Source organism: Balearica regulorum, chromosome 13 (assembly GCF_011004875.1).
Source record: "Balearica regulorum gibbericeps isolate bBalReg1 chromosome 13, bBalReg1.pri, whole genome shotgun sequence".
NCBI lineage: Eukaryota > Metazoa > Chordata > Aves > Gruiformes > Gruidae > Balearica > Balearica regulorum.
The window spans coordinates 4,046,091-4,061,369 of NC_046196.1; the positions used below are offsets into that span (position 1 = coordinate 4,046,091).

At 39.7% G+C, this 15,279-nt stretch overlaps 1 protein-coding gene across 2 annotated transcripts in view; it reads right to left on the reverse strand.

Moving 5' to 3' along the window:
• KLHL36 (kelch like family member 36) overlaps positions 1 to 15,279 on the reverse strand; it is a 98,718-nt gene that overhangs the window by 80,092 nt on the left and 3,347 nt on the right. Inside the window, exons 2-3 of one of the 2 annotated variants that reach the window (XM_075765923.1) lie at positions 6,832 to 6,892; positions 177 to 264 (exon numbers count right to left, since the gene is read on the reverse strand). The gene's annotated coding sequence lies outside the window, so the exon portion shown is untranslated. The remainder of the gene's footprint in view (positions 1 to 176; positions 265 to 6,831; positions 6,893 to 15,279) is intronic. The other variant, XM_075765922.1, reaches the window with a different exon arrangement.

Genomic DNA, 15,279 nt, shown 5'->3' on the forward strand with positions numbered 1-15,279 from the left:
AGTCTTCCTTTATTTCAAAACATATATTCAGCAGGATTATAACACAGGATAACCCAGCTGTAAAAAAATAGATGAGATGTGCCTCTTCCCTACAAAAATCAGCAATGATACTGAGAAACTGAAGCCAGGTGAAGATTATGTTATTCAGCACATCATCAGCCAGCAACAAGCTGTACCTTTACTTGAGATAGTAGCTACTCAGGGTGCTGCGTGTTGCTTCAGGGATGCCAGCCTGCCTAGAACTGATTGGGTAATGCAGCGGCTCTGTACAACACAGACATGCCTACAATTACTAAAGCACACTATCTACATGGGAAAACCAGAGTTTAAGGACGCCTGTGTTAAGGGGAAAAAGAGGGTATTTACAATCAGGGCACGATTCTGGGGCTCAATGCAAGAATTACTAGGTGAAGCTTTGGGGCCTCCATTATCTAAAAGGTAGGTTAAAGCATTATAATGGCCTCATTGGCTTCAAAAAATTAATGCACTGTAGGGCAAGCAAGGAAATAGACTTCTGAATGAAAAAACACAACAAGAGCACTAAACAGATTCAACAACTATCACATTCAAGGTAACACAGGCAGTGAGTCCATACATCCGCTGATGCTTTCCTAAAAGCAGAACTGGAAGTTCTCTTCCCTCAGACTAAACAGGACACAAAAACTGATTTGGACTTGAGCTACATACCATGCACAGTCAAAAGATTATACTGGTGAAAACATTTTGTACCAATTTCAAACCCCCAGTATAAGACATAGATTGCTCATCTAGTTTCTTTGGCAATTTCTTTTCTCACATATTAACAAATATTTCATATAAGCTTCTAAACATTGCTTTTAGTGGGAACTTGACCTTCAAAAGGTAAAAGACACTGGGTCTTTAAGAATTAGTAGGATAGTGTCTACTATACAGCAATGATAGGCAGCCAAACAAAGTGACAGGAAGCAGAAAATTTAGCACAGGAAAATGTAGCCTAAACAAGAAGTTCTTAGAAAAAGTATTTGATATGCCATTATTTAACTTTTAAATCACCAGCTTTTCTATTTATTCCTAATACATGCCATAATGGGGAAAACATTTTGACTTTTCCCTCCCCACTAACAATTCCAGGTAGTGGTTCTCAGCTCCAAAAATTTTATCCCCAAGTTGTCACACATCTGCTCTCTTTTTCCACAAATGTTTTCCTAGAGATAGTCAGAGAAAGCTAATTTCCAACCTTGATTTTCACCTTTTGCATTTAAATGCCTAACTAAGAGGATGCCAGTTCTAGAAGCTGTCCAATGAAGAAATCTAAATACTGTGGTATTTGAGGAAGTGCCACACTGTCAGTTAATACATTACTCCCAATGAGCACAACCTACCAGCAACCTAGGATTTATTTATTCCAGAAATTTATGAATAATTGCTAACAACAGATCCATCTGAGAATTTTGCAATTTGTCAGCAAACAAAGGAAGTGGCAGAATTTCTCAGACAAATTAGTTTTAATGAATTATTCACTAAAGCTTCCTGTATAATGAAGTCAAGAACAATTCTACATTGACAGACAGAACTAGGATAACTAACAGATATTTTTCATCTTTTTTTTTTCCCTACAAAATGACAAAGGCTAGAAACATTCACTTTGTATCCTTCATCACTGCCTTTAGCACCACTATGACCCAAAACAGATTTAACATACAGCATACAATGAAATATTTACTGACGTGGCATTACATCACAGATTTTTACTTTTCTTCTAATAAAGCAAAAAAGGGCCCTTACAAATTGAAAGACAAATTACAACAAAACACCTCAAAAAATCTTTAGAAGATATTGTCACAGAATAGTTTGCCAGCAGAACATTCCTTCTAACAGTCTTACCCCAGGGTCTATTTAAAGCCAATCAATCACTCTCTACCCTCATCCTCATCGTTTCCTTTTAAGCAATAGCTGGAAATAGCCCCATCTGCTTTCAAAATCAAAGAGCAGCAGCTGGCGATCAGTCCTCTTTATAGAAGTCTGTGAGACTTAAGGATATTGTCCTGAGCAACTCAGTCAAAATTAATTATAACCTAGATGGAATTAATTAGAGGCTATCTTTATTTCATCTCCATTGTTGTGCAGACAATTGTTTAGCTACTCCTCACATGACTTGGTAATTACAGTAAGATGAAACCACTTAAAATTAAATGTCCTGAATGAGCTTTGATTTAGATTTACAAGAGTGTGTTTGTGGAAGTGGGAAGAGAAAGAATGCTATTTGTTAAATATATAGCAGATACACACACACGCAAAAAGATTTGTCAGTTCTTATCACTCAGTTGTGGCATCAAAACAGAAAAGTTACTTCAGAACAATGCATTTCAGCAAACGTACATGAGAAACAGAAACAGCTGGTTATATAGTTGGGAGAACACAGGCTCGTAACTATAAGGGTGGTATAAATGACCGGGGAATTCAATGTGACTCAAATCATCCATATGGCCGAGGACTTGGTGTATCTGTTCCGAAATTAATCCATCAGCACAGCAAAGAAAAGAGAAGACTATGTCAATCCAACGTATAAACATATACAGCTATAATGGCGTGCATGAGTGTGTAGATAATGCACTTATAACATGTAACACGACAATGATTCAGAAGATTTTAAATGCGGGAAACTTTCCCCTTGTATTTGAAGGTGTAAGAAACCTAAAACCTGTCACACATAAGGAACCAATAGTTTTATCTTGCACCGTGGGAGTGAGTTCCTCTAGGCACTTGAATGGCTCTAATCAGCATTTCCACAACCTACTATCAAGGCAGGCGTGTGCCTACAAGTGATGCAGAGGCTTCCCAGACAGTGGTAGTTTTCTATCTGGTTAGTAACCACTGCTCTCATTACTAACATCTTTGATTGGATTACAGGAATCAAATTCTCTAGTGTGATAGTATAAAAAACATTTGAGAACAGAAAAAAAAAAGCCCCTTGCATTTAAGAGAGAGGAAAAACCACCCATCTAGTCGCTATCTATTGATGTGACTTCTCCCTATAAACATAAAAGAGTTACACAGATGTAAAATAATAATGTTTCTTGCACATGGGCTTGTGGGAGTCTAAATGCAAGATGAGTCTCCCAATGGACACAAGTGCTTGATGCTTCCAGGGGTAATAAATAAAGTATCCCTTGTTGTAGCTGGCAAATGCATGCTTGGCACTCCTGGGAATTAGGCTGAGCTGAGCCTATAGCACAAAAGTGAAGGTGGAGCTGAATGCTTAATTTATGTGGTGCCTGCTACTAGGAAGACCCAGAGGCCCTAGGTCATGAAGACACTATTTTTAGAGAGTGAAATTCTATGAAATTATCATGAGTTTCAGATGTATAATACATGAGGAGGCAGGGAGGTCCAGGCTAATCTGGCTTTTCCTACACCTAGTGGTTCATGACAGAATTTTTGCTTCACCAGTCATGTGGCAACCTCAAAAGAAGGAAGGAAACAGCAAAGAAAATTGGTTCTTCTTGATAGCAGCAAAATTTTCTAAGTGGTCAGCTTTCTCTTTTGTGAAAAACTCACACAGGAGCAACACGTTCAGAAAGTGAAAAATCAGCTAGTTTTCAGGACAGGTTATAGTTATAGGTGGAGGTATTTCAGTGGGAGCCTTCCATGGAATTCTAGATTAATCCAAAACTTTCCTGAGAGCAATTCAAGTTAAAATGAACTCCGCACCACTGCAGCCATCTCTGGTACTACGCTACTGATTTTCACATGGATGTACATAGTTATACCTAGTATTATGACTGCATGTCCTAAAATGTTGCCAGTTATACAAAACAAACACAAAATGTGGAGAAAAACTTTAAACTGAAAAAATTACAAGACTGTTATGGTTGTCACGGGTATGCAGGAACAACTAACTGTAGCAGTAAATGAAATAAAATGTGAAGATGCATCATTTCCTTAGACCCTAACAATCCTGTGACAATCTGACTTGATTTCAAAACATACAGATTTTCCCCCTTTTTATCCTCTGGACAACGATTACTGTTTACTGAGTTGCTTCCCAGAAACACTGCACTAAAATATTAAAACTACTGGAAGCAGGAAAAGGTCATCAATTACATTATGTTCAGTAGAGGATGGAAAAACTTGATTAGTCCAAATAAAATGAAATATACGTGCTTTTAAAAATGACATCTTCCCATTATGTAACTGGTTTAATGAACAGGAATTTTAGTCTAAATCCAAACTGGCCACAAAAGGTTCTCTGTAAATTAGCAAAAAATCTGTGATTTATGTGTGCAAAATCCTAAATATTTCACACACCATTGTTCAAAGGTATCTTTCTGTGATACAAGTCTCATTTTAATCTTAACAGCATAAGACAGACTATTTACAGTTCCTCCTGCTCTAGAAGAGGATTTAAAAACCTTGTGTCCCAACCAGCCACACTATAATTTCCCACATTTAATTAGAAAATAGATGAGATCGGTTTATTTAAACTAGTACTTGAAGTAAGCAATTAAGTGCTTCACTTAATAGGACTGTGTGCTGTAAATCTGGCCTTTCATTACATGTATGGTTCCTAGCACAATAGGTTTCTAGTACCAGACAGAAGCTTGCAGGCATTGCTTGAATAAAAATATGCTATTTAAGAATATTGTGATGTATTTCCACTGCCTCTGGGGGACTTACACTAATACAGTCTATTATCTGCCCTTATTACATAGAACTAAGCGTGCAATTAATTGGCAATCTGTAGTGGATTATGGAAACGTTCCAGATGGATGGGGATTTATCACACTATTTTTCTGCAGCAGCTACTGTAATTTCCTGAGTTTGGGACAGTGACTTTACAAGAATTCACTTCTTTGTCAGGTAGGTCTTCTGAGCAAGACTTTCCATTTCCTTTTACATCAGAGGCAATACCTTAAGATGTAGCACAAAGCATCTGTGAGATAACACAATATCGCTACAGCAGACACTTCTTTGTGATCAGACACACAATAGGATGTGTGGGCTGAACGCTCCCTCAAGAAATGAAAATGCAATCAATTGACTTAGTTAATATTTTGCTCTGTGGGAAAAACTCCATCAGACAGTCTGGAGTTTCATTAATCTGTGGTGTTGCGTGAGCTGTGGCACCCTAAGCAAAAGCAAGCCACTTTGTGTTTTATTCTCCCCTGTGCCAACCTTCCTTAGCAATTTGGGGGCAGGGGGGAGTCGTTAACCCTTCTAGTATTGCCTTCCAGTGCCACTGTGGTTAGGTAACGCAGAATAAAACTGGGCTGACATATCTGGAGCTGTGTCACAGATGGCCCTGCTGCCACTTGGGCTTGTGGCCGTCAGGAGGGAAAGCTCTCCTGGAAGCTGAATCCAGACATCTAGAGGAGGCCAGCAGACCTTGGCAACACATCACAGGCTGGGTAGGGGTTTTGAACACACCGCTCTCTCAGGGACTGTTCTTGAAGACCTTCAAATAAGACATTATTGTCATGCACAAAGCTTGTCAATGTAGTCTTTTTTTTTTGGGGGGGGGGGGGAAGATAGAAAGAAAATGTACAGAGAGCTCCTTCTGCTCTTGATTTTTTCAGCCATTTTGAAACTACCAGAACATGAGCAGCTCCTGGTGTGATGCACAGTGTCTATGCAGCAAACAGAGGGAGAGGCCATAGGAATAACCCCTCCACTCTGTCACCCTTTGGGGAGAATTCATACAGTTCCTTTTCCACAGGGGCAGTTAGTATCATTGTTCATTGGACTACCTAGGCTGGTGTAGATAAAAAGTCACCTTCAAATAGCACTATGGTATATAGCAGCTCCTATTCCATGGTCTCAAGACATCTGTTTTTTCCCCTCAGCATAAATACACAAGAAAGCTATTAAAATGCATGGACTAGAGTTATATTCTTGTTTGTCTAGGTATACAGTTCCCTAATAGTGAACAGCTGACTGCTTTTTCTATACACTCAGCAAGTATCAAAATTCTTGTAAAGGTTTATAAATGCATATTTTCATAGACCACAGTTCAGCCAAGTAACCTAATACTCATGTGAACTACATGCCCTGCTTTTGGAATTTTCACTTTAATGTAACTTAAGATATGCATCCGACTGTAAAATAAAATATCTTTTTATTCTTCCAGCTAAACCTAAGCCTTCTGCTGATTCCCCCCTCCTCTTTGGTACTTGCCACTCTCATTTATTTTCAGATTGATAATTGCCCCCTTTACATTTCCATCAACAGACCCGCACACATCCAGTGAATCTCCAAATTGCTTTTGCCATGTGCTAGCATTAATAATTAATGAAACTAGCTGATTGTTCCAAGTGACCCATTATCATGTCAGGGCAGAGATGAACCAGAGAGAAGATAGGATTCATTTCTGAACCTCCAATTTCAGTATCAAAGTTCAAAATCAAAACACCATCAGCAACATAAATCTATTTCTCTCAAGAGATCTATTTTTTCTGAGAGGTAGCCAGAACAGCCCCACAGCCCAAAAAGCAGATATTACCACGGTCAGGGCTTTTTAAACATAAACTATTGTGTTCTCTTCCAGCATGTGACATTTCCCAGGGCTTTTCTGACATTTAAATATCATCCAGGCATTTAATAATAATCAAGAAGAGAAAAAGAATGGGAAAGGGAAACATACATTAGCATGAAAGATTAAGGGAAATTAATATGTATAGGACACAGAAAAGAATAAAATGCTGGTATACAATGGGATGCCACGGAGCAGAGTGGGAGGACTTCTGTTCATTAAGTGTTGATATAATGGATTTAAATAAAATTGAATAAAATCCAATTTAAATGCTAGAATAAAAAGACTTAAACGACCAGCTAGGGAACAGAATGGGTTTATACCTCTCAGAGGTCAGATCAATGGTTGACCAACAACAGCTGCAGATGGCCTGTCAGCAGAACCCTGCAAAAATAAAAAATTACAAGGTCAGATCAAGTCTACTGGTTCTTTTTAATCCCATTCTTTGCTGTTCTTCTAACATAGGAGTTATCCTCTAGCACAAAAAAAGTACCTATCAATCACAGATGTCTTAACAGAGTTGGTATCTTATTAATTTTTATCATGTCTCTAATTATGTTAGCTTCTATGTGCATGATCCTAAGATAGTACTATTCAATTTTACAAGAATAATTGATACTTCAGCAACCAGACAGTAAATTTTCCAGCTGAGAAAAAGCAAACAAACAAATAAATGACAGCTCATAAATTTATTCCAAGTCATGAGAAAAGCTATACTGGAGCTAGCACTGCAGAGCTTATTATCAGCCTGCTGTTAATGTAGGGCTCCCTGCTTTAAGATTATTTAAGGATGACTAACTCATGTTACATTTATTTCCTTTAAACTTGCCCTGGGCTACGTGAAAAGCAGGAATCGGTTAACTATTTGGAGGAACTTTCAGACCGTGTCACAAACAAAATTTAGAAATTCAACACAATACTTCTGTGGGGTACAGTACTGCATGCAGTACCATGAGAAATGAAGACAAACCCAAACATGTCAAAATCGTGTCTTTTTCAATGCCCTGGGTTATAAAACCACAGAAGCGTTCTAAGGGTGATAGCAACTTAGAGAAGGAAAAGTTGGTATTTGAGAAGTTAAATATGCAATTGTGTCTACTTTCTATGCCCTTGCTTGAGTCAAAGCAAAAATTTCTCACTCGCCACTCTTATAATTAGCCTTTACAGAACGCAAGAGTGTTCTTAAGAGTCATCCTACTGCCACAGGATCAGTACACTTTCCAGCAAATGACTCACTTTTTTAATCCCCTACATGTAACAGTAGGGCACAGAAAACAAGCGCATTTATATTGTTTCTAGTTGGCTGTGCAGCTAGAAATTGTACTGCTATGACTTCATTCTCACCAAGGGACTTGCTGTCACGGCAGGCTGATCATCATGTTTTAGTCATGACAAAAGGGAAAACCTGTGCATGGTTATTTTAGGCAATCACTAAATCACTTTTGTGTTGTGTCTGATATTGATTTACTCTTAACTGTGCTTGGCTTTCAGTGATGCTTGTGTACGGTTGGCAATCTCATCCTACCATGAGATGCATTAGGTATTGCATAGTGAGGAACTACATGTTCTTTGTTTAGGATTCAAAGATTAGCCTCTAACGTAAATCATAGGTATGATCTCTCTTTGCACAGGTTACAATAGTATGGATAAAACATGTCTAAATGAGATATCCCTGTGTTGTCTCTTAATGGAGAACACCTAACCTACACTTGGATCTTCTGCTCCACAAGATGGGCTGGAAACTCCAGCATTTGGATTAAACGCTTGGAGCAACCTCGTAGTAGTTTAAGGAACAGCTAGATGATTTATCATGCTGCTCCCTGCTCAAATGCAAATGTGATTATAATGCCATAATACAATGATACCTTAGACATTGTGGTACCATAATGTCTTTTATTCACATAAATTAAGAACTCCTCTATGGTAAGCAAAAGACAAACATTTCATCTCCAACCTTAGTGGACTGCACATTTGAAGGTTCTTATTAACCACAAAGATGTAGGTACATCATGATTCTTCTCTGCAGGAAAAGGGAACCAAGACCCACTCCAGGGATTTTCTGAGGAGTTTGCAAAAAACACCTCTTTATCATTTTAGAACAGCAGTTTCTAAACCACTTTGACCATGGACTACCAGCAGATGTCTATCTTCATTTTTCCTTGAAATGTTAAAAGTGCAAAAAACCACTAGAAAGATCCTTGCAAAGCAGCTGTGGATTATTTATGATGCCTTTACCACCCGCAGTCTCAAATGCACTGTTTTGCATTGAAGGAATATGGCTGATCCGTGAATGATCTATGAAAGAGACAGTCCTAGCAGTCCATTACTGAAACTGGGATCTATTGAGGGGAAAAAATACAGATAGTGAGAGTCTGTCTCAAACAATAAAGTGTATTCAGTACTAATTAATCTATAAAGTTACCATATGAACAGACTGGCTAGATCTTCTTTGTCTGGTTATTGTCCTGTCTGCCAACACAGTGTTATTCAGAGCTACCAGATCAGTTTGTTAAGTACATAACAGTGTGGTTGGTGTATGACGACATTTCCTGGGGTTCCATATGCACTTAACTTTCTATGTACAAAAAATCTGACTCAGGCCTGTGCTAGGTTAGCAGTGCCATTCTTCTCGTGCATTTCTCACTCGTGTTTCAAAAAAAAAACGGCTGAAGTTTCTGGTTTTGGGTCTGCAGATTTTCCTTCAAGGCAATGATTTTGCTTGCCCATTGCACTGTTACTGGAAGGGGACAGCAACTCATTCTCCAAGATGAAGTAAGGGGGGAAAAATAGCCTCAAAAATCAAATCTGTTGTCATGGAAACCAGAACAAAGATTTTTGAGGCCAAACTGGATGCATTTATAAATCAGAGATGAGGAAAACCCTACCCGTTTATAACAATACATTAAGGAAAATGTTTTTATTATAGGAAGTCAGATATCTACTAGCTCAACAAATGCTGCAGTGTAAAGCAGTACGTGAGTAATTATTTTCTATAATACACCACCATCTCATCAGAACCAGTGATGGTACATGTGTTTGAGAGAAAGGCAGTAGTAGCCATAGAAACAGCCTGTTTTTCCCGAGTAGCGTGAGGTATGGTGTAACACACACTTTTGGTGGTGGCCTCACGCTCCTGCCAGCTGTGTGGCTGCTTTTGTGTGCGAGGGGGTTTATGGTGAACCTCAAGCCACTGGAACCAGCACGTTTTATTCTGCGCAACTCCACCGCTTGGCAGGTGAGCTGGCTCTGAAGGGAGGTACCTAAGGCAGGGGGGTTCCTTCTGCAGGATGAGAATAAAAGGTGATTCCAGGGGTACTTGTAACAGCAATGCTATTTTTTCCCTGTGTTGTTAGAAAGCGTATTGCTACAGCACTTGAGTAAAATCAGGGCCATTATGCCCTGCACTCTTTCAATACTTGTACAGGCAATCTCTGCCACAGCACACTTGCAGCATGACTCCATGAGTTAGAGATGTACAAGAGAACAACTAACCTGCCTGAGGCCATACGGCAAGACAAGGGCAGACCTTGAAAAAAGAATGTTTTTTCATTTTTCACTCAGAGTTTTTCCATATCTTAGTTCAGAAGCTTATTTTAATTCTTCAGTGGCTCCCACCCATTCGCACAGAGTGTTTCACCACTTCACCTTCTTTCCCTTGAATCTCCTTTTCCCCATGTCAGCTGCCAGCAGAGAGCCCAACCTAAAGGCCTGGCAGAGCTTGTTGGTTTGGACTCTGTTCTGTGACATGCCTCCTCTTCAATGTTGGAAATCCCCACTTTAAACTGCAACTTGAGCCCTGTCTGGGGAGACGCACGGTCCAAGTCACCTCTAGCAGCAGCAGACTTAGACAGCAGCCCTTCAAAGCTATCACAGCTCTCTGTTATGATCTTGACCTCATTGGTACTTTACTTAGTATAAAAGCACGTTATCCTCATGTTTCTCTAATACATGATAGGTACCAAGCTGTAAAAAGCTAGTCTGACCTTCAAGACAGCTCATTATATTGTGGAGAATAGTTGGATTTACAGTTTAAGAACATTTGTTGTTAATGATAGTTTTACTCTAATGTAATAAAGTACAACTTGAAACAAGAAAATAAAGAGAAAGTTGGTATGTTCTGCTCTGGAGAGCATCTGTGAGAGACAGATCTGCCACACTTGTTTTGTGAAGGTACTGGACAACCCACACATGGGATAAACACAGAGATGGAAGCAATTACTGCCCTATCTTCCTCCCAGAACTTACGGCTCCCATAGGCAGGAGAGCTGGACCACACAGGAAGCTGCTCCAGAACCCAGATTTTATAGCCCAAAGTTTTGAAAAAAACCTGTAACTGATTGAAGGAATTTGGCGATGCTGAAACGTACAGAGACATGTCTGCACACTATTGCTGCAGCCATGAAGGCAGCAACCTCTGGGAAAGGCCTGAGGCAGGAACAGCTTCATCTCTCACACTTTAATTTGGTGTTTCATCTTTTAGCAGATACTCTTGGAGCAGAGATCTCAGCACTGAGCAGTCGGCAATAACTAGGTGCTCCCATAATCGGCACTGGTTTGGCAAGTATTGCTTCAGGCAATAACCATCCCATCATGGGCACTTGTTTACTCAGTAAAGGGTAAGCCAAGGACTTCAGACTCGATAGACACATTCCACTTAACCTGGACAGAAATATGGGAAGCAGTCAAAAAGATGAGCTATGGTGAAAAATAAACTGCATTGCACAAAAAGAAAATTAATAGATAAAGTCCAGCCCAGGTGGTAGGGAAGAAGCTAATGATAAGGAAAAAGAAGTTGCAAGTAACAATTAAAGCAGTGCAATGCTCGTTGCACAAACACTCTAAAATTGCAATAAATTTATTAGTTTACTTAATGGCTCTTAAAATCACACCAGCCTGGATCATGTTTCCATCACTTCTTTTCAAAACCTAAGAGTTCTCCATACAACAGATGACAAAACACTGGTTTCTTGTTACATGGTGGGTGTAAATACTGTACACTGCCAAGAAACACAGCTGTCCTGCTGAAAAAGACTTCCTTCACTAGTAACTACAAATCTAAGATGTTTGTAAGGGGTTTTCTCCCACTGTTTGGAGAAAGAGAGAAAGTCTGTATGCATTAAAGAGGTGAACAAAGGTGAAAATGAGTTCAAGAATGTTACTGAGATTTTCCCATCTCCTAAAACACTTCTTTGTTTGCCAGATACAATGCTCTAAAATCGTTTGATTTTTTTCACTGTATTTGCTGGTGTCAAGGCTTCCAGGGTTTTGGATTGGTAGACCAGTCTGACCAGAATAACACAATTGTGATAGCACACTGTGAGACTATCTATGTTCATATCCAGTTCAAAAAATCCGGGCCATGGTGCTACGATGCGTTGCCCACATTACAATTGAAATAGATGAAATGCAGGCTGTGCTCTGAGGAAATGAGACCTTATGTTTCCATCGAGAGCAAAAGGATCCTCTGCTTTTCATCCTGAAGTACTATATACAGAAACAACTAAAGTTATGAATTGTCAGAATCTATGGAAAACTTCCTTATTAGAACAAATACCCTGGACAAATTCTCAGATTCCTTCATGGAAAGCAGTTTTTTTAAACATAAACAAAAAAGAAACAAAAGTAAGGACTGTTGATATTCAGTGAGAAACAGAATTCTCCCATTTGACTCCTTTATTCAGTTACAGACTTGCTCTACTCCTCTACAGTTTTTACTAAACACAGATTACAATCCTTCGTAAACAATACAAAAGAGTTAGGTAATGCAGTAAGTAATCTGGTGTATTTAATTCAAACTAGGCCTGGGCTAAACAGAAAATAAACAGAAGTGGTTGTGTACAGTTTCTAGGCATCACAGATTGCATATTTCATGGAGAAGGTTCCCTTGTTAAGGATTATTTGCCTTGTTAAATTTACTCTAGTTTATACGAAGATTACAGCAGATGGTTTCTTAAAGTAAAAGATCTCATACTCCAACCTGGGCTGCAGGCCTTGTTATGAAATAAGTTGCTGTATATCAAACTACATTAAAAGCATGTTAAAATGGCCAACATAAGCATCCCAAAACTGGGAAATGCCAGAGTTCCGGACAGCTTGTCAGCCCATTTGATCACTGGATGAACCAGGAACTCTCCCAGTTCCACCAGGTCCAGCTCAGAGCAGCACCAGGGGCATGTGCAGACCTTATAGTTTCACAGCCTGCAGAAGTGACGAGGGCTTCAGCCATGTATCCTGGCTAAATTCTCTCTGCCAAGTGAATCCCCCTTCAGTCTGAAGTAGAGGGATATTCTTCCAGTTTGATGCACAATCATATTTCTCAGTTGCATGAACAATCACAACAGGAGCAGCTACATAAACAGCTCTACTGCTTATGCATATACCTTGTGAACATCTGACCCAAACTATATTCTCTCATATTTCAGCTGCTCTGCACTTCCTACATTCAATAAACTGAAAGCAAGCTGATTGTAAAAGACATTGCAATCAGCTTTTTCTTTATGTAAATCTTCTAAGAACAACAAAGTAAGTGCTAGTTCAATGTTTTTGATTGTTAAACTATGTATGTATTTCAGCTAACCGATAATTTGCAGTGTTTTTTAATAAAGAAAATCTGGATAACAAAAGAGTAATGTCTTCCTCCAAATTCTCCCGAAGTGGAAGCAACAAAAGTATCTCTCCTCCTCACACCTGAGATCTCGTTTTTTGTTTCTTTTAGTTCTGTGGAGTCCAGAAGTCAGCATGGTCAACATCTCATACCTTCATTAGTGCTCCATACATAAGTCCCTAGAATGTTTTCACACATAAATTATCCCACTTTTTGACAACTTGATCTAGCCATGTAATAATTCCACCTAGCTCTTCCCATGAAACAGCTCTGAATCATAGAATAATATGGGATGGAAAGGATCTCCGGATCCAACCCCCACTCAAAACACGTGCTGCAGTATTTTAAGGAAGACAAGGCTGGGGCACCCTGGGAGAACTTTGTATTCATATTCTCCCCTCACTACGGGTCATGCACTTCTTCCAGTCACCAGGATCTAGTCCACAACCCAGAGTAATGTTTATGATCTATATACATGCAAGACATACTACAATTTAATTTAGTAAAGTTAGGCATTGCAGTTTTGCTGTAGATGTAGAGGCTGCATCTTGGCGACAACATGTTTCCTCTCAGTTCATAGGCTATGACAGGAGGCTCTTAGCCCACGTAGAAGTAAATTTTCTAAGATACTGCGTATTACCACCTTTACTCATAATCAGATTCCCCTCTTGTCCTGGTTTCAGCTGAGAGGATTGATTTTCTTCATAGTAGCTAGTATGGGGATACGTTTTGGATTTGTGCTGGCGACAGCATTGATAATATAGAGATGTTTTTGTTCTATGGACCTGTTGTTGAGCAGTGTTTACACGGGGCCAAGGCCTTTGCTGCTTCTCGCACTGCCCTGCCAGTGGGATGGCTGGGGGTGGACAAGAAGTTGGGAGGAGACACAGACAGGACAGGTGACCCAAACTGACCAAAGGGATATTCCATACCATATGACGTCATGCTCAGTTTATAAGGAGCTTGGGGGAAGGGGGGGTGATGGGGCGGCAGCGTTCGGAGCGATGGCGTTTGTCTTCCCAAGTAACCGTTACGCGTGACAGAGCCCTGCTTTCCTGGAGATGGCTGAACACCTGCCTGCCCATGGGAAGTGGTGAATGAATTCCTTGTCTTGCTTTGCTTGTGCGCGCAGCTTTTGCTTTACCTATTAAACTGTCTTTATCTCAACCCATGAGTTTTCTCACTTTAACTTTTCTAATTCTCTTCCCCATCCTGATGGGGGGGGGAGTGAACAAGCAGCTGCGTGGTGCTCAGCTGCCCGCTGGGGTAAAACCATGACACGTCTCCACTGCACCCTTTCTTTGTCCTTTTATAGAAGGGAGTTGGTTACTCACAGGCAGAGGTTTTTGTAAAGGGAAGTGCAAAGACTTGCAAAACCCAGAACTTCCTTTGTGACTACCTAAGGACGCAGTTCTGATGACAGTCAGACTCTTTCTTTTAGCTATATATGGCAATCCCTTAAAAACCAGAAGAGAAATCAGGTAAGTGCAAGGTTATAGCTGTCACAGCAGCCAATTAAATGCAGAGCTGAATAATACGTATATAAAAGGGCATCAGCGTGTAGGTTTGGACTACCTTTTAAAGTCAAAGGAATTTTGTGCTGAGATCACACTACAAGGTGATCAGTGGGCTGAGCCTACAACTAGTTTCATCAAATATCAACATTTCTGCAGTCACTTACTGTGACAGTAGATGACTTGTAAAAATTCAAGTCTACATCAAAACAGGAAACATAAAGCCTAATGGCATTAAAAAGAGGTACAGTGACTTTTGTATTCACTAGACCCTACAACATGAACAAGGGCCTTTTATAATTTAACTCCGTTGTCTTCAAGAGGTCAAGTTTGACCTCTTTTGTGAAGGCCAGAGTTCTGCAATATAATTTAACTAAAATGCTGAGTAATAACTGGGAAGTTAGAAGCATCAAATGTGTTTCCTCCATGTGACTTAAAATACTGATTACTTAGGCTACAGGCTGGAAGAGAGTTTTGAAGTCCAATGGCTTGTTTGGAAGTATAGTCCCAATCTCCCCTTTCCAAGAGGGGAATACACCCCAAAAATACCCTGTTGAAAAGTGCCACTGATGTGATAATCACCACTTTTTGGAGTTCACAAAATTCTCTGATGCCTGTGGCCTGAGAGGGTTGGTTTTGCGCTCAGTGCATGT